This window comes from Protopterus annectens, chromosome 8.part0 (assembly GCF_019279795.1).
Source record: "Protopterus annectens isolate FY-2018-M chromosome 8.part0, PAN1.0, whole genome shotgun sequence".
Taxonomy (NCBI): Eukaryota; Metazoa; Chordata; order Ceratodontiformes; family Protopteridae; genus Protopterus; species Protopterus annectens.
Window position 1 is genome coordinate 1,594,660,400 of NC_056741.1, and position 22,595 is coordinate 1,594,682,994.

Sequence of the window (22,595 nt, forward strand, 5' to 3'; positions counted from 1 at the left end):
GTGGATGAAGGGAGTGCCAGTAGCTGTCAAGCATATATACAGTCCTCAATTGCTTGTTCATGGCCGGCATGTACAGGTTAATCTGGCACACGAGTAGCTTGTTATTGTGTTCCCCAGAAATGTCAGTGTGCTGCTAGAAATGTAGGGGGCTGTCAACATATACCTGATAATGTCACCTGAACACATCCAGATATGTAGATATATAAATATAAATGAAATATATAAATATGTAGCAGTAACATCTGCATCCAGGACAGTTTGTATGTCAGATACAGGTCAGGTATATCAAGAACTAGCAAAAAACATTTCACAATTTAACAGACATTGCCTAGTGTAAATATACATGTAGGGGATATATAACTGCAGTCAATAGGAATTTGGTGTAAACTTATAAGTATATATAAGTTGTTAATGGAGGTATCTTTTTACACCCTACTGTATGTGCATAAACAATGCAATTCCATACCTCAATGGGTATGTCTAATCTCATAACATTTGTTGGGACACATATCCTATTGGTTCATAAATATCTGCATTTACTATAATGCATATGCCCTGTTCACATACCACAATCTTGGTGGCCTGTTGCCACCAATCAATCCTGCATGCTGTTGGAATGTCCAATGTTGTTCTATATATGCATGTGTTATGCTTGCTGTTCAACTGTTGGAACTCTGGTGTGTTGGGTTAATGGGAATACTACTGTATGTTGTTACAACTAAATTGGAATGCTGTTGGCTATTACTAACCCATATTGTCATTAAATCCTCCTAAACATAGAACATATGGGAAGGATGGTCCCAGCGGACCCACCTGTCCCACCTCAGCTGGTGATGGCACCTGGCACCAGCAGGTCTGGTGCCCAGCCCGGGACCTCCTCCTCCATTGTTCCTGTGTCACCTTCGGGTGGAAGCACTGCAGGGGATGGTGCTCGTCCCCCCTGTGCAAGCATGGCTGGAGGAGACCATCTATTACCCTCCGAACAGTCCGGGCTGTGGTGCGTAGGGAGATTGAGCGTTTAGTCGCTGATCCTCTACGCCAGCTTGAGGCAAGAGTGGCGTGACTCACAGGTGAGCCTGTCCCTCCTATGCAGCCCCCAGCACAGCCACCCTCCGGGCTGTGAAGGTGCAGTGGTGACTGCCCATGGGTGCGGATCTCAGTTCCACTGTTGCCATCTGTGGGCTCATGGGCTTGCGATTTCCAAACTTCCTTTCCCATCAATGGTGTTCACCCACCCCATGTGTCATATTCCGTCCCTGTATGCATCTTGTTTGTCTTGTCTGTTTACCTCCCCAACCTACCTCCCAAAATATACCTACTTCCCCTACCCCACATTCCACTCTCATCTGAAAAAAATGGGCAATCTGCTCCCACAAAAAAATTACACTCCATACATAGCTGCCCATTTTGCACAAATGTCCACTGGACACATAAACTGAAATTTAATTGGCAGTACAACATACTTCATTGTCCTCACCCCTCTCTCAGGGGTGGAAGGTTTCAGATTTCCCTCCAGATTACTAGTATATGCACAGCTGTTGCTGTTAAACAAATGGGCAGCTATGGACCTTCCTTACACCCGTTCTGCACATCCCGAGCTGTTTTCCCTACTGTCTTTCCCTCTTTGTGCCCCTTTTTCACCACTTTCCTATCTCCCCATTTTCTTTTCTTTCAAATAAATGAGTGCGGGGGTTAGCGTGAGTAAGCACTTTTAAGCAATAGTTAGCGGGTTTGCGCGAGTGTGCACTTGTGTGCGCTTAGCTTAGTATAGCTAAGCGTCACGTAAACCCGCTTACAACTGCTTAAAAGTACCTTAGTCACCCTGCATATGAGGGGGCCTTGTTCTGCTCAGCAGCAAAATAAAACACCACTTTCAGTCTCGAACCCCGGACCTTGGACACACTAGACTGCATGAAGTACCACTAGGCCACAGTAGATATACAGCAGGCTGCTGCTGAAATATATATATATCATGCATCAGAATGAGTGAATGTAAAGGAAAGATAGGAATGCCGTAACACAAAATCTGTTCTGTGGAACTTTACCAGCAGTTGTTGTGAAATTGCATTACATGACTGTGATAACAGAACCCGACATTCTAGCAGTAAATAATGTTACAGCAGCACTTTACACCCCCCACACAGTATCATAGCAGGACAATCCCCACCCAAATGTACAAAATACCTGTATGTTCAAGGTACAGCAAAGATGTAGGTAGGCATACTCAGTACTGGAATTGTCCAGTTTTCATGAGCATCCTGTGATAATGTCAACAAAAGAAAAAGCACAAACTGTGCAGAAGTGAGTACATCAATATCCACAGTACAGCAGTTCCCAAACAGTTCATGTGCAAAATGAAAACATCTCAATAACTACGTATGTATGCCAGCTAATTGTATAAGTAGAAAATAAACTACATACTCCCATGTATCTTGTGATAGCATTTGTAGGGGTGAGTACAATTCTGCACTGTCAACTGTGAACTGGAAGTGGTCACATTCAAGTCTGAGTACAACATTCAAATCAATGGCTACACCCCTAGCATCAGTTATTATACCAACCTTCTGACTTACACAACGGTGTCTACAGCAAGCAAGCATGGTCCCCACTTTGGAAAGCTGAAAGGGCTATGCCTACCTGACTTAGCAATTTATAGTATTGGGTTGCTATGACAGTGAGTACTGCAAGTACCACACAGCAGGCTGCATGCAATTGCAAAATGGTGGCCACCAATTGGTGCAGAGGCCATCACATGCACATGTGCAGATGCCTTTAAAAGCAGGCTGTACTTGCTGTCCTTACATGCAATCATTTCATTGCAAGTATGGAGGGAGAGAGAGAGAGAGAGAGAAAACGAGAGACGGAGATGTACAGACGCAGACAACAGCAGCAGGAAAAAAGAAAAAAGATCAACCAAAAATATATTGAAAGAAAAAGTAATATATAGCAAAAAAAAAAAAAAACTAAAAGAATATATTGAAAACAAAAAAATATTGAAAAAATATATCGGAAAAAAAAGTATATTGAAAAGAAAAATATATTGAAAAAATATATATCATATTGAAAAAAAATAATATATTGAAAATATATATATATATATATATATTGAAAAGAAAAATATATTGAAAAAATTGCAAAATAAATAATACATTGAAAATAAAAATAATTATACTGAAATAAAAATATATCTTGAAAAAAATCATAAGCTATAAAAATAAAAGCTATTACAAAACACATGAAACAGACAAATACGAACACATACAAAGGTAAGGTATGTAACAGCTATGTATTTACTGGCATGTAGTAGATGTTTCTGAAGAGTACTCTACATAGTTTGAATCATCCATATGTGGCAGCAGTATGTATCTATGCACAGATGCCCTGAATAACTACTGACATGGAGACATCAGTGTGTAGCTGTGTGCAGTGGGATATAACTGTGACATATGTGGTTCAGCATTAAATGTCAAACGTCTGCTCCATGTTATCTGTGTTTTGTACAGTAGTGTGTACAATGTCTGTTTGTGGGAGTAGCGCATACGGTTATATAAACATGGATGTGACAGAGTAACAAATGCATGATAGTCATATTAATGTTTAGCTTAGCATTGGCAACAGCTGTACCAGGCTAGTATGCTAATCTAGCATTTGCAGCTATATATACACCCTCTAATATTACTGTATGCTCACATGTGACACCTGTTCATGTTGCAGCAAGGCCCAACAGGTCAGCCGTGAGATACATGAACTTACAACAGTGTGAACCTTGTGTGTGTATGGCAAACAGATACGGAGAGATCTGTCTGTGCCAGATATATTAGCATCTGTACATGTGCATAGAGCAAGGGACATACTGCAATTGTTTGTGAAGTTGGACATATATATGTTGTTGAAGGTCGTTATGTGCATATTTCTATGTAGGTTGTAGAGTGTGGCAAACAAGACAGCATACAGTGCTGTTATATGACATGTGGTGGTTAAACGCTGTGGGTATGACTCGTCAGGTTTGCAGTGTTGCAGCCAGTGAGGCCTGCTAAAGCTACATGGGCTGAGAACACCTTCAATGCATTCCGCACAACACTGTGCAATATTATGACATAACGGTATACCTCACAACCTTTGCATAATTGATATCCCCACCATGAAAAGTGGACTGTATATGTGCCTATATGTATATCTACATGTACACCAATGGATGTTTATATGTATGTGTGTGTATATATATATATATATATATATATATATATATACATATATATATATATATATATATATATATATATATATATTTATATATACAGAGAGAGAGAGAGAGAGACAGGGTTATATTTACTGCAACAGATGCCTGGTGACAAAGCCACGGACCCAAGCTTAATGTTGACACTGCATTGGCATACCTTCTCGCAAAGACTCTGTACCCATGAACTATCACATAGGTGGCAGTCTACTTAACACCAAAGGTGTGATAAGAGACCATGGGATGCAGGTGGACAGTAATCACCCCTTTGATAATCGCAGTGCCACACTAGTCATGTCATCTGTCTATGTGGCACATGTCATCACAAAAGGTGTGTCATCCAGGGAAATATAGGTCAGTGTTCCCCTCTACTCATCACACATAAAGCCCATTATCGAGTACAATGCCCCATGCGGTATGTACCTCACAAGACATCTACAGCAACTGGAAATGACACAGACATACCTCACAAAGAGTAATACCAGCCTCAAACAGATGCCCTATGCAGACCATCTCACAAACCCACAGCTAGATTGTGTCGCATACCGCCTACACAGGGATGACCTCTGCCTAACATACTAAGCTATGTCAAACCCAGAGCTGTTGGACATGCTCCATGTAGACAATCCCTATGAGCTACACACTCTAGGGACCTAAACCTTGTGATCTCAATAGACAGCACATGCTGGAAGGATAGATTCCAATCTCAGAGACATCCCATACTCTGGAACAAACCACCTATCTATAGCAAACAAAGCTCCTAATTAGCTGTAGTCATAAATAATCCTGATGATTGTATGGGAGATAGGAAATACACCCCGGGAATCACCTCTATGGCTCTGCTTGACAGGGCCATGTGAAACGTACTTACCTATGTGTCAAAGGCCAGGGTAGCGTATGGCTAGACTTCTATGGGTCCTAGGGTCAATAACCTATAACCTACTTATGAAGCGATACACACCCACGTGTACTTATTGCAATAATTGCTATGTGAGCTTGACTGAGTGTGGTGGTGAATGTGTTGGTGAATGTGTCAGAGTTCTGTATATGTGTGATAGCTTAGTGGGAAACTGTTTCTGTCATGGTATTATGTGTCCTAACTGTGATCCCAGCAAAAGATGTGTATGCAATTGCTAGGCAGAAAAAGTGGTATGCCATACGGTCTGACGTAGTCCCTTGGTGTCGACTGGGGTGTCCCATTGTAGGCTAAATCAGTACATGTATGCTTATTGAGTGTTACTGCTGGTGAATCCAACACATGTATGAACTGTAGTACTACCTGAAGCTGTATGCCTACACAGCACAGTATGGTGTATGTCCACATTTCTTGGAACCACTGTTTTGTGTGTTCCCTGTAGTCCTCACATATTACATACCTCAGGCATAAGGCTTTGTAACTGCTGACACACAGTACTGTATGGTACACAGGTAAAGGTCATCTGGGTTGCCATACCTTTGTGTCTGGTATGTATGTCTTTTATGTGTGTGTGTGGGTATGCCTGTACCATGGCCTCTGTCATATGTGTGTTACAGGATATAAGTGCGTATCTAGCAACATGTATAGTCTAGTACAGCAATATGTCACCTATATTAACAAATGTGCACATATGTTAGGCAGGGGTTTGCCATCAACGACTAGTGTGGTATACTGGTAATACTGTCACTGGACTTTGCAATCATTGCAATGGAATACATATTTCCTGATGCATTAGCTTGATATAAACCTCCTGTGGCTAGGTGGTGCATTGTGTTGCATACAGTGTGCCATGTACTGTTGTATAGTCTTACATACTGGTTTATCTTTGTTGCTGTGCAAAACATGGTTTGATATTTAGAGAATGCCAGGCACTGTTAGGCAGTTGTGGGCTGAGCACTGATATGTGGTATCAAAAGTGTGTATCCTCTGACAGCCAATAGGTTGCTATATATGGCAGTTAATTGATATCTGTACTTTAGAATGTTAAGTGTGCCACATGACATGCTCACACATATTGTTTCATTGTCTTCCAGTGTAATGGCCCACCATCGTAACCCCACCTACAGCATGGCAGAGGAGGAACAGTTAACAACAAGCCTGGTGCAGCACTATGCCCTGCTGTTCTCCAGAACCAGCCAGGACCAGCATGAGCGGACTGCACTGTGGCAAGATCCATCTACCTCTGGGGATAGTACTCAGTCTGGCTTAGTACCTGATAGTGTCAGTTGCACCACTGCCAGGCACAGGTACCATATCGGTGGCCAGAGGCGGTGATCTGTAAAGCCTCACAGGTACAGTCTGTGGCTGTTCCACAAATACCCGTATATGGCAGCCACATGATGGAACTGTGTGCATGCAGACACACACACACATAATCCAGACACCTAAGGCTAACACATACCCACACACATTACATCAACATTGGCCCATAACAGTATTCTTGCCCCTACCTCACATACACACATACACACACACACACACACACACACACACACACACACACACACACACACACACACACATGTCGATTGGATGGCTCACTGTAGGCCTCTGGCAAACCAACAACACACCCTGTGCATATGATGAAACCTGTGCCACCTCCTGTCATCTGTAACATCGATGCAGGAACAGGCTACCATGTTGCTGATGCACAGGGTGTCTTTATAGCAGTATAGCAATGTTAGCATGTTGTCAGCAATAGAGTGTAATGATATGCTTGAAGGTGTAGCTGAGCAGCCATGATGCATTAAAGCTATGATTGCCATTGTAGTGTTGTTTACACCAGTGTTAGTTCCAATAATGTATTGTCCGCAAATATGCCACTTGGCTGATGTGTGCAGTATTGGCAGCATGTGTTAGAGAGTGGACAGTATGTGTGGGATGTGTGTAGCACAGATTTGCAGGTGTACAGTTGTGAACATGGTGGAGGTGCACTGTCTGCATGTACATGCATAGTGGACACATGGGCAGGGTGACATGCTCTGTATTACACAGTAATAGTTTCTATTGGTGGCCAGTATGCATTGTACTACACACATTTCGTAACTTGACTACACATGAGTGTATGACATGGTTTGACACTGTGCTGTGGGTGATACTGTTACTATCTGTCATTGTTTTGCATTCTGGTAGTATACATGACTTCAACAGCCTGACCATAACCAATTGTTAGATGATGTCTTGACAACTGACACACAGATGTAGGACAAACAGCAACATTTGGATCCTTCAGGTACTATACTATGCCAGTAAGCAGTGGTATTCACCTGCACCCATTACTGAGACCACTCCTGTTTGGCATATAGCTCTCTTAGGTACAAGCAATCACAGTAGGGATATGTCTGTCCACATCTGGTAATGCATACTGTGGCCTATAATGCATTCTCCAGGTGACACACACATCCTCCACAAGGGTATCATACAGACAGATACCTGTTGTCAAACCCATGCTGTAAAGCTATAGGCCTAACTAAGCATAGTCATCCACCTTTACGGAACATAGTATCCCCACAGTACCACATAGGCAGTAGCCACCAACATGATGAACAAGTACCAATGTGTACATGCAACCTAGTGTTACGTCATCTCTCCTTTGATAATCACATTTCCTAAGGTATTTTGAAATCCCTCGGTGGATCACATAAGCAATAAGGGGTCTGCATGCATATCCACAGAGGTTGTTGTACACCTATGATGAATAGTCATCATTGACAGACTTTGCTGCGTTTGAACAGGTCTGACATATACCTCGGCCATAAACCCTCATTCACACAATTCAATGGAAACCATAATGAGTGTGTGTTTCATGGATGACCTAGACCAGGCATCACTGCAGTGGCTGGCCTTGTCACAAGTATACAGATGTGACCTAAGGTCTGGGAAACAGCAGCACAGTTTGGTAAAGATGACAGCTGTGTTCTTGGATAAAGCAGGGTTCCCACACATGCAATAATTGAGGTAACATGTACGTATATGTATTTGCCACACAGCTACTTCACATGTGCAATGCATACTGATATGTCATACAGTAGTAAAAGCAAAACCCACAACACATTGACCAACAGTGTCACACACATAGAACACACACACTCACCAAGTGCAGGATTCAAACCCCTACCTAACTACTTCTTGATACTAGAGGAGTATACATTAACACGACATGCTATACACATTACTGGGAGGTCTTTTTTTCCACTGGTATATTTGTAGGATGGTGACATCATCAGACTTGACAAAGATAAGTATACCGCTTGTAAAGTGTTCTACTACCCTACAAAAAGGTTGCTCCTCTCCAAGGTAATTGCAAACACACACAGTTGTCAACTGCATGATACAAATCCCTACCTAACAACTTCATGATGATACTACAGGAGTACACTTTAACACGACACACTATACACATTACTGGGAGTTGTCTTTTCCACAGGTATATTCGTAGGATGGTGACATCATCACACTTGACATAGATATGTATGCCACTTTTAAGGTGTTCTACTCCTCTCCAAAAAGGATGTTCTTCTCAAAGGCGATTACACACAAACATGCAATTGTGTGTAATCACCTTTGAGAAGAGCATCCTTTTTGGAGAGCAGTAGATCACCTTAAAGGTGATTATACACAAACACACACATGCAGTTGTCAAGTGCAGGATTCAACCCCCTACCTAACTACTTCATGATACTAGAGTAGTATGTATTAACACGTCGTGCTATACACATTACTGGGAAGTCCCTTTTCCACAGGTATATTTGTAGGATGGTGACATCATCAGACTTGACAATGATTAATATACCACTTTTAAGGTGTTTTACTACTCTCCAAAAAGGTTGCTCCTTCCCAAGGAGACCACACACAAACACACACACACTTGTCAAGTGCAGGATTCAAACCCTACGCATTTACACGACACGCTATGCACATTACTGTGAGTTCTCCTTTCCACAGGTTTATTTGTAGGATGGTGACATCATCAGACTATACAATGTGGGTTACATTAGGTGACATTAGGTTGGCTACATAGAAGGAATGTCTGAACACTTTGGCCATGTGACCATCAAAGGGGAGTTTGCTATCTACCTGTGTCCCCAGGGCCATAATGACTTTCTCCGTACATACTGGATTGCCACCTATGTGGTAATTTGTGTGCACATTGTTTTACCCAAAGGGGATGACTATGCATTCATTGGCATTCAGCTTGAGGGCATTGTTTTGACACCAGGTATCAGTCTCTGTAAGACACTTCTGGAGGAGGTCTGTGTCAGCCGTAGAGTCGATTATGGACCACAGTTAGCAGTCATCTGCAAACCTGTTCAGCCATACAACTCCCATGCTTGCCTGTACCTCTGAGCAGTATCTACTGAACAGGTGGGGTCCCAGGACCAAGACCTGTGGGATGTCATTTGTGACTGGCTTAGAGTCGAACATAGCACCCGCAACTCTGAACATGTGTGTTTGATCCGTGAGCCACTTGGCCACCCATCCTGTGACATAGTTGTTAATGTTCAAGCTGGTATGCTTGTCCATGATGACAGAGTGGGGAATGGTGTAGAAAGTCCTTAGTGAGGTCCAGGTGGGCTGTGTGGACTACATTCGCCTCCATCTATGACCTTGGTAACTGTTTAAAATAAGTCAGCTAGGTGTAGGAGACAGGATCTGCCTTTAACAAGGCGGAGATGTGTAGAGTCCAGTGTCTGGTGGTCTCCAATGTCTCTGTTTATGGGTTCCATAACAATTTGCTCAATAGCTTTGTAGACCAGGCTGAGTAGATATATAGGGCAATGTTTTCCAGGTTCTGTTGTGGCTCCCCCTTTGTGGAGCTGAATGACTGTTAGTGTATGCCGTTCTTTGGGTACATAGCCTGTGGTATGCTTGAGTCTGGACAGTGGATGTAGGTGAGGGTGTAGTTACTTTTGGGCCTAGTGTAAGACGCAGCATGGGACACCATCCAGTCCCATTGATGCTGTGTTCTTAGCTTTGGAGAGGGCTGTCTTTACCTGCATGTCCATGACGTCTGGGGCTCAGCATCCTTCTGTGATGGGCACAGGGCCATTTGGGGGTGATGGGGGTGAGTTTACAATGAACTTGTCCCCCTGGATGTGGGCAATGAAAGTTGGTTCAGTGTATTTCTTTCCTTTTTCAGTAGCTGACAGCATATTTGGAAGTTGACACCTACACGTCTGGTATAGCTACCGAAGGCTATGTGGTTGTTATTCTTACATTCCTTGGCTATTTGTCTTTAGAAATAGTCCTTGGATTATTTTTATGAGCGATTATTGTTTCTTCCTAATAATGATCAGTGATGCCTTTCCTTTGGTGAAGTTGGCTCTATCATCTGTTAGTTTCCTCCTTCTGTTGTCTAGCTTATTTATGGGCAACAACCACCTGATTGTTGTCTTAGTTTTGGAGGAGTGCATCTTGGATTTCTTTGTGTTGTCTCGTTCCATGCATCCCTGTAGATGCTCATAGGATGCACTTGTAAATGATTCTGCAGATTGTATACCATTATCCTGTAGCAAGAGGTCTTTGGAACATTCCACTTTGGTCTTGGGAAGTGTGCAGTTTGCTTTTGAATATGTCTTCACAGTGGTTTCATTGACTGGGTGGGGAGGCGGGATGTGGATGTCCAGTGTGATTACTTTATGATCTGATATTACCAGCGAGGGGTTTATCTCTGTTGTGGAACACTGGTACCCCATGTTGGTGATGATCATGTCCAGTATGTTGTCACCTGTACTGGGCATGGTGACCAGCTGTTCCAGGGTGTTAGAGTTTTTAAACACTAGGAAACATTGGCCAACGAATGTTGCACATGAGTAATTCTCCCACTCAATGTTTGGGTAGTTGTAATCTCTTCATATAATGGTGTTTGACAGGACCTTTGTATTTTCCACTGTTCTTAGGAATACTGAGTGAGGTTCCTGAGACAAGGTACATGATCTGTAGCAGGCTACAATCTGATGAGCAGCTTTGCCCAATGTTAGTTGCACTTGCATGGTCTCCAAGGCCTCATGCAGTGCCACTAACCTGAAGGTGTGGGTATCCATAAGGTAAATGGGTACACCCCTTCCTTTTGTATTTCAATCATGGTTTTGGGTCTGAAGGTCAGAGGGATTGTGAGTGCTTTATGTGGAGTATGTCCAACAGCTCTGTGTTTGACATAGCTTTGTATGTTAGGCAGTGAACACCTCTGAAAAGGCGATATGCAAGGGAGTACATATGAAGCATTTTGAGATGATCTGTGTATGGCATGTATTTCAGGCCACTAATGCTCTTTGTGAGGTATTGCTGCAGGCTTTCCAGTTGTTGTGGTTGTCTTGTGAGGTACATAGCAGAAGTGGCATTGTACTCTATTATAGTTCTAGTGAGTGATGAGTAGAGGGGAACAATGTCCTCTTCTATTCTGCACGAGACACATTTTGTTATGAGGTGTGCCACATAGGAGGGTTTCCTGACTACTATGGGAATGTGGTTATCACAGTTGTGTCCACTGTCCACCTGTGACCCAAGATATCTTGTCACACTTTCAGTGTGAAGTATACTACCACCTATGTTGTAGTTCTTGGCTACAGAGTTTTTAACAAAGGGGATGACAATGCACCTTTTGGCATTGAGCTAGAGCCCATGGCTTTGACAACAGCCATCTGTCTCAGTGAGGCCCTTTTGTAGGATGTCCACATCTTTAGTGTTTACAATTATGGCTCCTAGTTTGCAGTCCTCTGGAAACTTCAGTTGCCACAGACCTTCCATGTTAAATTTTACTTCAGGGAAGTAGATGCTACACAGCCTGAGATGTTATCTGGTCCCATGGCTGCTGTGATACTGGCATTGGAGAGTGTTTTTTACCTGTGCAGCTGTGATGACAGCAACTTTGCAGTCTTCCATTATAAGAGATGTGCTCTTTCATGGGTGAGGGGGGTAAAGTTAACACTGATCCTATATGCCAGGATGTTGGCAATATCAGTTGGGTCTGTATATTTAGTGCCATTGAGCTGTAACTCAGAACAGATCTGAGTGTAGCCATGACATGGACCCGTCTGTTGGGCAGAGATCTCCTGAGTTGACAGTATGCAACAGAGTACAGATTGGGTTACATTCAGTCTTGTTGCATGGGGCAACTATGTGAGGCCAGTAATACTCTTGTTAAGGTACTTCAGTGGTCTTTCTAGCTGCTGAACATGCCTAGTCAGATTCATTGCAAGTGTGTTGTGGTACTCTCTGACGGGTCTGATAACCGCTGAGTAGTGGGAACCTCCTTTGACCTACATGCACAGACCTTGGCAATTTGTGTGAACACATAGCATGATTTTCTGACCACTTTGTGAATGTGTTTCTGGAAGTAGAGATGACTATCCACATTTGTCCATAGATCCCTTATTATCACATCCATATTCAGCCTGTGTGTGAGCATGCCCAGTATGAACTTTCAGTATGTTGCTGCCTGACATTTGCTTCATTTCTTAAGTGTGTGAGCATGCCCAGTATGACCTTTCAGTGTGATGCTGAATGAAATCCACTACATTTGTTGGAATGTGTGAGCACGCCCAGTATAGGCATTTATTCTATATGTGTATGGCACATCAAGTTGTATTTTTACAGCAGGGCTCACCTTTGTGTCATAGATCAACAGGGATCATGTTGTGCCTGCAGGGCTTCCATGAGACACTTTGCATAGACTTATCAACATTTCTACATACAGGGGGGACAGCTATTCTTTGCACATTTCTACCTTGGGGCACACCTGATTGTTACTGTGGGTATACATAGGATGAAGGTTTCACCTGACACTTATACACATTTGCGCTGCCTGCACTGCTATGTACGGTACACCATTTCAGTCTGTACTGTTGCCTATTGTGCTGGTTTGAGGCATACTACTGTGCTACAGATCCTAGCATCCAATGTCACGCATATTAGATTGTGACTTCATAGCCTACACAACCCACATCACACCGTCTGGCCTGATGTTCTCTGTCTGCATAGGCCTGTGGGGGAGGTTACCCATATGCCTCTTTAGGGGCATGATACAGCATTTCTTTGTGTTTGCATTAGTGTACAATTGTCCTGCTGTGTCAGTGCCACTGAAATGCTATCATGGCTTAGTGGTTCAGTACTGTGACTATAGTGCATAGTATCCTGGGTTCGAGCCCTGTCACTGCTTTTTGTTTTCATGCTGGGCAGACCAGACTGCTTAAGGAACAGTAAAGCAAATATGAGCATGTTTACCTGACTTTGCACGACTTTGCCCGACCTTGCCCAACATTGCTCAACGTTGCCCAACATTGCGCTAGTTAACACGGGCAATTTTGTTTACATATACTAAATATTGGTAAATGCTGAATAGCACTGCTTTATATCACTTAAAACATGGCATTCATGCCTCAGGTGGTGCTGCAGGGCTGCCTATGTTGAATGCACATACTACACTCCCTATACATGTCTGGAGACAGGAAGTGTCAAGTTAGGCATCCCTTTTATTTTATGTGCGAGTCAGAGAAAGCTATAATTTCCAGGGTTCCTACTGAGCCAGTGTATGTGCTATGCATTGCCTCTTTGCCAAGGCCAAGGTATACTGGGCATGCCTCCTTCTGCCAACTGGGGCAGGCTCAGGTTGTTCCTCCTCCGAGTCATGCTGTGCCTGTGCAGGCCTTGGCAATGGTGGGGGAGCTGTGTGGCCCTGCCCCATGCTGTTCCTGCTGCAGCTGCTTTCACAGGATCATACTGTGTAGCATGGCACATACCATGACAATTTGGGTACATGTAGTTGGTGAGTACCGCAAGGCTCCACCAGATGTGTTCAGGAACTGGAACCATGACTTGAGCATCCCAAACACACGCTCGATTACATTTCGTGTTTGTACGTGTGCCTCATTATGGAGTTCTTGTTCAGGTGCATGTGCATTTCTGATGAGTGTCATCAGCCATGGCTCCAGTGCGTATCCAGCATCCCCCACTAGGTGACCATCAGGGATGTCCCCATTGGCAAATGTCTGGTACAGCTGTGTCAGGTGCCAGATATGAGAATCATGGTAGCTTCCAGGGCAGCCAGCACACACATTCAGTATTATGTCCTGGGCATTGCACATGACCTGGCAGTTGATGGAGTGGAAGCCCTTGCGGCTGATGTAGGCCCTACCCCACTTACCAGCTGGTGCTTTGATGTGTATGTGTGTGTGCAGTCAATTGCACTCACTACCTCAGGGTATTCCGCTATTTGCTGGAAGAGGCGCATATTGCTGGACAATACCTCACGGGAATTGGGGAAATATACATGATCACCGATATGTGCTGACATGGCATTGAGGAACTGGTGCAGTACCCTGGATGCTGATGCCTGTGAAATCCCCATCATATCACCAGTTGGTCTCTGGAAGGAACCTGTTGCTAGTATTCTTAGGCCATCACATACCTTGGTTTCTACTGGGATGGGTTCCCCTCTGTTGGTTCTGTGTGTGAGGCATGGCCTGCACAGCTCAACAATTTGCTGCAGGAGGTCTCTGTCCACTCTATAGCGCTCCACTATCTCCAGCTCATGTAGCCCCTGGTAGGTTACCTTGGGTCTGTACACTCTTCTCCGTCTCCTCACTGTGGGTTGCTCAGCAGCATTTGCAGTGGCACCACCCTCAGCATCTTGCACATGTTGCCTTATAATAGCAATGGCAGCACCTAACATTTTTTTGTCTCAGTTAAGCTTTTTAAGTTTTCACTTCTCTTTGTAGACTGCAGTGTTGCAGTGTTTCTGAGAAAAACATGGGGGAATGTTTTTTCAAGTCTGAGTACAACATTCAAATCAATGGCTACACCCCTAGCATCAGTTATTATACCAACCTTCTGACTTACACAATGGTGTCCACAGCAAGCAAGCATGGTCCCCACTTTGGAAAGCTGAAAGGGCTATGCCTACCTGACTTAGCAATTTATAGTATTGGGTTGCTATGACAGTGAGTACTGCAAGTACCACACAGCAGGCTGCATGCAATTGCAAAATGGTGGCCACCAATTGGTGCAGAGGCCATCACATGCACATGTGCAGATGCCTTTAAAAGCAGGCTGTACTTGCTGTCCTTACATGCAATCATTGCATTGCAAGTACGGAGGGAGAGAGAGAGAGAGAGAAAATGAGAGACAGAGATGTACAGATGCAGACAACAGCAGCAGGAAAAAAAGAAAAAAGATCAACCAAAAATATATTGAAAGAAAAAGTAATATATAGCAAAAAAAAAAGAAAAACTAAAAGAATATATTGAAAACAAAAAAAATATTGAAAAAATATATCGGAAAAAAAAGTATATTGAAAAGAAAAATATATTGAAAAAATATATATCATATTGAAAAAAAAATAATATATTGAAAAAAATATATATATATATTGAAAAGAAAAATATATTGAAAAAATTGCAAAATAAATAATATATTGAAAATAAAAATAATTATATTGAAATAAAAATATATCTTGAAAAAAATCATAAGCTATAAAAATAAAAGCTATTACAAAACACATGAAACAGACAAATACGAACACATACAAAGGTAAGGTATATAACAGCTATGTATTTACTGGCATGTAGTAGATTTTTCTGAAGAGTACTCTACATAGTTTGAATCATCCATATGTGGCAGCAGTATGTATCTATGCACAGATGCCCTGAATAACTACTGACATGGAGACATCAGTGTGTAGCTGTGTGCAGTGGGATATGACTGTGACATATGTAGTTCAGCATTAAATGTCAAACATCTGCTCCATGTTATCTGTGTTTTGTACAGTAGTGTGTACAATGTCTGTTTGTGGGAGTAGCGCATACGGTTATATAAACATGGATGTGACAGAGTAACAAATGCATAATAGTCATATTAATGTTTAGCTTAGCAATGGCAACAGCTGTACCAGGCTAGTATGCTAATCTAGCATTTGCAGCTATATATACACCCTCTAATATTACTGTATGCTCACATGTGACACCTGTTCATGTTGCAGCAAGGCTCAACAGGTCAGCCGTGAGATACACAAACTTACAACAGTGTGGACCTTGTGTGTGTATGGCACACAGATACGGAGAGATCTGTCTGTGTCAGATATATTAGCATCTGTACATGTGCATAGAGCAAGGGACATACTGCAATTGTTTGTGAAGGGTGGACATATATATGTTGTTGAAGGTCATTATGTGCATATTTCTATGTAGGTTGTATTGTGTGGCAAACAAGACAGCATACAGTGCTGTTATATGACGTGGTGGTTAAACGTTGTGGGTATGACTAGTCAGGTTTGCAGTGTTGCAGCCAGTGAGGCCTGCTAAAGCTACATGGGCTGAGAACACCTTCAATGCATTCCGCACAACACTGTGCAATATTATGACATAACGGTATACCTCACAACCTTTGCATAATTGATATCCCCACCATGAAAAGTGGACTGTATATGTGCCTATATGTATATCTACATGTACACCAATGGATGTTTATATGTATGTGTGTATATATATATATATATATATATATATATATATATATATATATATATATATATATATATATATATTTATATATACAGAGAGAGAGAGAGAGACAGGGTTATATTTACTGCAACAGATGCCTGGTGACAAAGCCATGGACCCAAGCATAATGTTGACACTGCATTGGCATACCTTCTCGCAAAGACTCTGTACCCATGAACTACCACATAGGTGGCAGTCTACTTAACACCGAAGGTGTGATAAGAGACCATGGGACGCAGGTGGACAGTAATCACCCCTTTGATAATCACAGTGCCACACTAGTCATGTCATCTGTCTACGTGGCACATGTCATCACAAAAGGTGTGTCATCCAGGGAAATATAGGTCAGTGTTCCCCTCTACTCATCACACATAAAGCCCATTATCGAGTATAATGCCCCATGCAGTATGTACCTCACAAGACATCTACAGCAACTGGAAACGACACAGACATACCTCACAAAGAGTAATACCAGCCTCAAACAGATGCCCTATGCAGACCATCTCACAAACCCACAGCTAGACTGTGTCGCATACCGCCTACACAGAGGTGACCTCTGCCTAACATACTAAGCTATGTCAAACCCAGAGCTGTTGGACATGCTCCATGTAGACAATCCCTATGAGCTACACACTCTAGGGACCTAAACCTTGTGATCTCAATAGACAGCACATGCTGGAGGGATAGATTCCAATCTCAGAGACATCCTATACTCTGGAACAAACCACCTATCAATAGCAAACAAAGCTCCTAATTAGCTGTGGTCATAAATAATCCTGATGATTGTATGGGAGATAGGAAATACACCCCAGGAATCACCTCTGTGGCTCTGCTTGACAGGGCCATGTGAAACGTACTTACATATGTGTCAAAGGCCAGGGTAGCGTATGGCTAGACTTCTATGGGTCCTAGGGTCAATAACCTATAACCTACTTATGAAGCGATACACATCCACGTGTACTTATTGCAATAATTGCTATGTGAGGTTGACTGAGTGTGATGGTGAATGTGTTGGTGAATGTGTCAGAGTTCTGTATATGTGTGATAGCTTAGTGGGAAACTGTTTCTGTCATGGTATTATGTGTCCTAACTGTGATTCCAGCAAAAGATGTGTATGCAATTGCTAGGCAGAAAAAGTGGTATGCCATACGGTCTGACGTAGTCCCTTGGTGTCGACTGAGGTGTCCCATTGTAGGCTAAATCAGTACATGTATGCTTATTGAGTGTTACTGCTGGTGAATCCAACTCATGTATGAACTGTAGTACTACCTGAAGCTGTATGCCTACACAGCACAGTATGGTGTATGTCCACATTTCTTGGAACCACTGTTTTGTGTGTTCCCTGTAGTCCTCACAGATTACATACCTCAGGCATAAGGCTTTGTAACTGCTGACACACAGTACTGTATGGTACACAGGTAAAGGTCATCTGGGTTGCCATACCTTTGTGTCTGGTATGTATGTCTTTTATGTGTGTGTGTGGGTATGCCTGTACCATGGCCTCTGTCATATGTGTGTGACAGGATATAAGTGCGTATCTAGCAACATGTATAGTCTAGTACAGCAATATGCCACCTATAATAACAAATGTGCACATATGTTAGGCAGGGGTTTGCCATCAACGACTAGTGTGGTATACTGGTAATACTGTCACTGGACTTTGCAATCATTGCAATGGAATACATATTTCCTGATGCATTAGCTTGATATAAACCTCCTGTGGCTAGGTGGTGCATTGTGTTGCATACAGTGTGCCATGTACTGTTGTATAGTCTTACATACTGGTTTATCTTTGTTGCTGTGCAAAACATGGTTTGATATTTAGAGTATGCCAGGCACTGTTAGGCAGTTGTGGGCTGAGCACTGATATGTGGTATCGAAAGTGTGTATCCTCTGACAGCCAATAGGTTGCTATATGTGGCAGTTAATTGATATCTGTACTTTAGAATGTTAAGTGTGCCACATGACATGCTCACACATATTGTTTCATTGTCTTCCAGAGTAATGGCCCACCATCGTAACCCCACCTACAGCATGGCAGAGGAGGAACAGTTAACAACAAGCCTGGTGCAGCACTATGCCCTGCTGTTCTCCAGAACCAGCCAGGACCAGCATGAGCGGACTGCACTGTGGCAAGATCCATCTACCTCTGGGGATAGTACTCAGTCTGGCTTAGTACCTGATAGTGTCAGTTGCACCCCTGCCAGGCACAGGTACCGTATCGGTGGCCAGAGACGGTGATCTGTAAAGCCTCGCAGGTACAGTCTGTGGCTGTTCACCAAATACCCGTATATGGCAGCCACATGGTGGAACTGTGTGCATGCAGACACACACACACATAATCCAGACACCTAGGGCTAACACATACCCACACACATTACATCAACATTGGCCCATAACAGTATTCTTGCCCCTATCACACACACACACACACACACACACACACACACACACACACACACACACACACACACACACACGTCGATTGGATGGCTCACTGTAGGCCTCTGGCAAACCAACAACACACCCTGTGCATATGATGAAACCTGTGCCACCTCCTGTCATCTGTAACATCGATGCAGGAACAGGCTACCATGTTGCTGATGCACAGGGTGTCTTTATAGCAGTATAGCAATGTTAGCATGTTGTCAGCAATAGAGTGTAATGTTATGCTTGAAGGTGTAGCTGAGCAGCCATGATGCATTAAAGCTATGATTGCCATTGTAGTGTTGTTTACACCAGTGTTAGTTCTAATAGTGCATTGTCCGCAAACATGCCACTTGGCTGATGTGTGCAGTATTGGCAGCATGTGTTAGAGAGTGGACAGTATGTGTGGGATGTGTGTAGCACAGATTTGCAGGTGTACAGTTGTGAACATGGTGGAGGTGCACTGTCTGCATGTACATGCTTAGTGGACACATGGGCAGGGTGACATGCTCTGTATTACACAGTAATAGTTTCTATTGGTGGCCAGTATGCATTGTACTACACACATTTCGGAACCTGACTACACATGAGTGTATGACATGGTTTGACACTGTGCTGTGGGTGATACTGTTACTATCTGTCATTGTTTTGCATTCTGGTAGTATACATGACTTCAACAGCCTGACCATAACCAATCGTTAGATGATGTCTTGACAACTGACACACAGATGTAGGACAAACAGCAACATTTGGATCCTTCAGGTACTATACTATGCCAGTAAGCAGTGGTATTCCCTGCACCCATTACTGAGACCACTCCTGTTTGGCATATAGCTCTCTTAGGTACAAGCAATCACAGTAGGGATATGTCTGTCCACGTCTGGTAATGCATACTGTGGCCTATAATGCATTCTCCAGGTGACACACACATCCTCCACAAGGGTATCATACAGACAGATACCTGTTGTCAAACCCATGCTGTAAAGCTATAGGCCTAACTAAGCATAGTCATCCACCTTTACGGAACATAGTATCCCCACAGTACCACATAGGCAGTAGCCACCAACATGATGAACAGGTACCAATGTGTACATGCAACCTAGTGTTACGTCATCTCTCCTTTGATAATCACATTTCCTAAGGTATTTTGAAATCCCTCGGTGGATCACATAAGCAATAAGGGGTCTGCATGCATATCCACAGAGGTTGTTGTACACCTATGATGAATAGTCATCATTGACAGACTTTGCTGCGTTTGAACAGGTCTGACATATACCTCGGCCATAAACCCTCATTCACACAATTCAATGGAAACCATAATGAGTGTGTGTTTCATGGATGACCTAGACCAGGCATCACTGCAGTGGCTGGCCTTGTCACAAGTATACAGATGTGACCTAAGGTCTGGGAAACAGCAGCACAGTTTGGTAAAGATGACAGCTGTGTTCTTGGATAAAGCAGGGTTCCCACACATGCAATAATTGAGGTAACATGTACGTATATGTATTTGCCACACAGCTACTTCACATGTGCAATGCATACTGATATGTCATACAGTAGTAAAAGCAAAACCCACAACACATTGACCAACAGTGTCACACACATAGAACACACACACTCACCAAGTGCAGGATTCAAACCCTTACCTAACTACTTCTTGATACTAGAGGAGTATACATTAAAACGACATGCTATACACATTACTGGGAGGTCTTTTTTTCCACTGGTATATTTGTAGGATGGTGACATCATCAGACTTGACAAAGATAAGTATACCACTTGTAAAGTGTTCTACTACCCTACAAAAAGGTTGCTCCTCTCCAAGGTAATTGCAAACACACACAGTTGTCAACTGCATGATTCAAATCCCTACCTAACAACTTCATGATGATACTACAGGAGTACACATTAACACGACTCACTATACACATTACTGGGAGTTGTCTTTTCCACAGGTATATTCGTAGGATGGTGACATCATCACACTTGACATAGATATGTATGCCACTTTTAAGGTGTTCTACTCCTCTCCAAAAAGGATGCTCTTCTCAAAGGTGATTATACACAAACATGCAGTTGTGTGTAATCATCTTTGAGAAGAGCATCCTTTTGGAGAGGAGTAGAACACCTTAAAGGTGATTACACACAAACACACACATGCAGCTGTCAAGTGCAGGATTCAAACCCCTACCTAACTACTTCATGATACTAGAGTAGTACGTATTACCACGTCGTGCTATACACATTACTGGGAAGTCCCTTTTCCACAGGTATATTTGTAGGATGGTGATATCATCAGACTTGACAATGATTAATATACCACTTTTAAGGTGTTTTACTACTCTCCAAAAAGGTTGCTCCTTCCCAAGGAGACCACACACAAACACACACACACTTGTCAAGTTCAGGATTCAAACCCTATGCATTTACACGACACGCTATGCACATTACTGTGAGTTCTCCTTTCCACAGGTTTATTTGTAGGATGGTGACATCATCAGACTATACAATGTGGGTTACATTAGGTGACATTAGGTTGGCTACATAGAAGGAATGTCTGAACACTTTGGCCATGTGACCATCAAAGGGGAGTTTGCTATCTACCTGTGTCCCCAGGGCCATAATGACTTTCTCTGTACATACTGGATTACCACCTATGTGGTAATTTGTGTGCACATTGTTTTACCCAAAGAGGATGACTATGCATTCATTGGCATTCAGCTTGAGGGCATTGTTTTGACACCAGGTATCAGTCTCTGTAAGACACTTCTGGAGGAGGTCTGTGTCAGCCGTAGAGTGGATTATGGACCGCAGTTAGCAGTCATCTGCAAACCTGTTCAGCCATACAACTCCCGTGCTTGCCTGTACCTCTGAGCAGTATCTACTGAACAGGTGGGGTCCCAGGACCAAGACCTGTGGGATGTCATTTGTGACTGGCTTAGAGTCGAACATAGCACCCGCAACTCTGAACATGTGTGCTTGATCCGTGAGCCACTTGGCCACCCATCCTGTGACATAGTTGTTAATGTTCAAGCTGGTATGCTTGTCCATGATGACAGAGTGGGGAATGGTGTAGAAAGTCCTTAGTGAGGTCCAGGTGGGCTGTGTGGACTACATTCGCCTCCATCTATGACCTTGGTAACTGTTTAAAATAAGTCAGCTAGGTGTAGGAGACAGGATCTGCATTTAACAAGGCGGAGATGTGTAGAGTCCAGTGTCTGGAGGTCTCCAATGTCTCTGTTTATGGGTTCCATAACAATTTGCTCAATAGCTTTGTAGACCAGGCTGAGTAGACATATAGGGCTATGTTTTCCAGGTTCTGTTGTGGCTCCCCCTTTGTGGAGCTGGATGACTTTTAGTGTATGCCGTTCTTTGGGTACATAGCCTGTGGTATGCTTGAGTCTGGAGAGTGGATGTAGGTGAGGGTGTAGTTACTTTTGGGCCTAGTGTAAGACGCAGC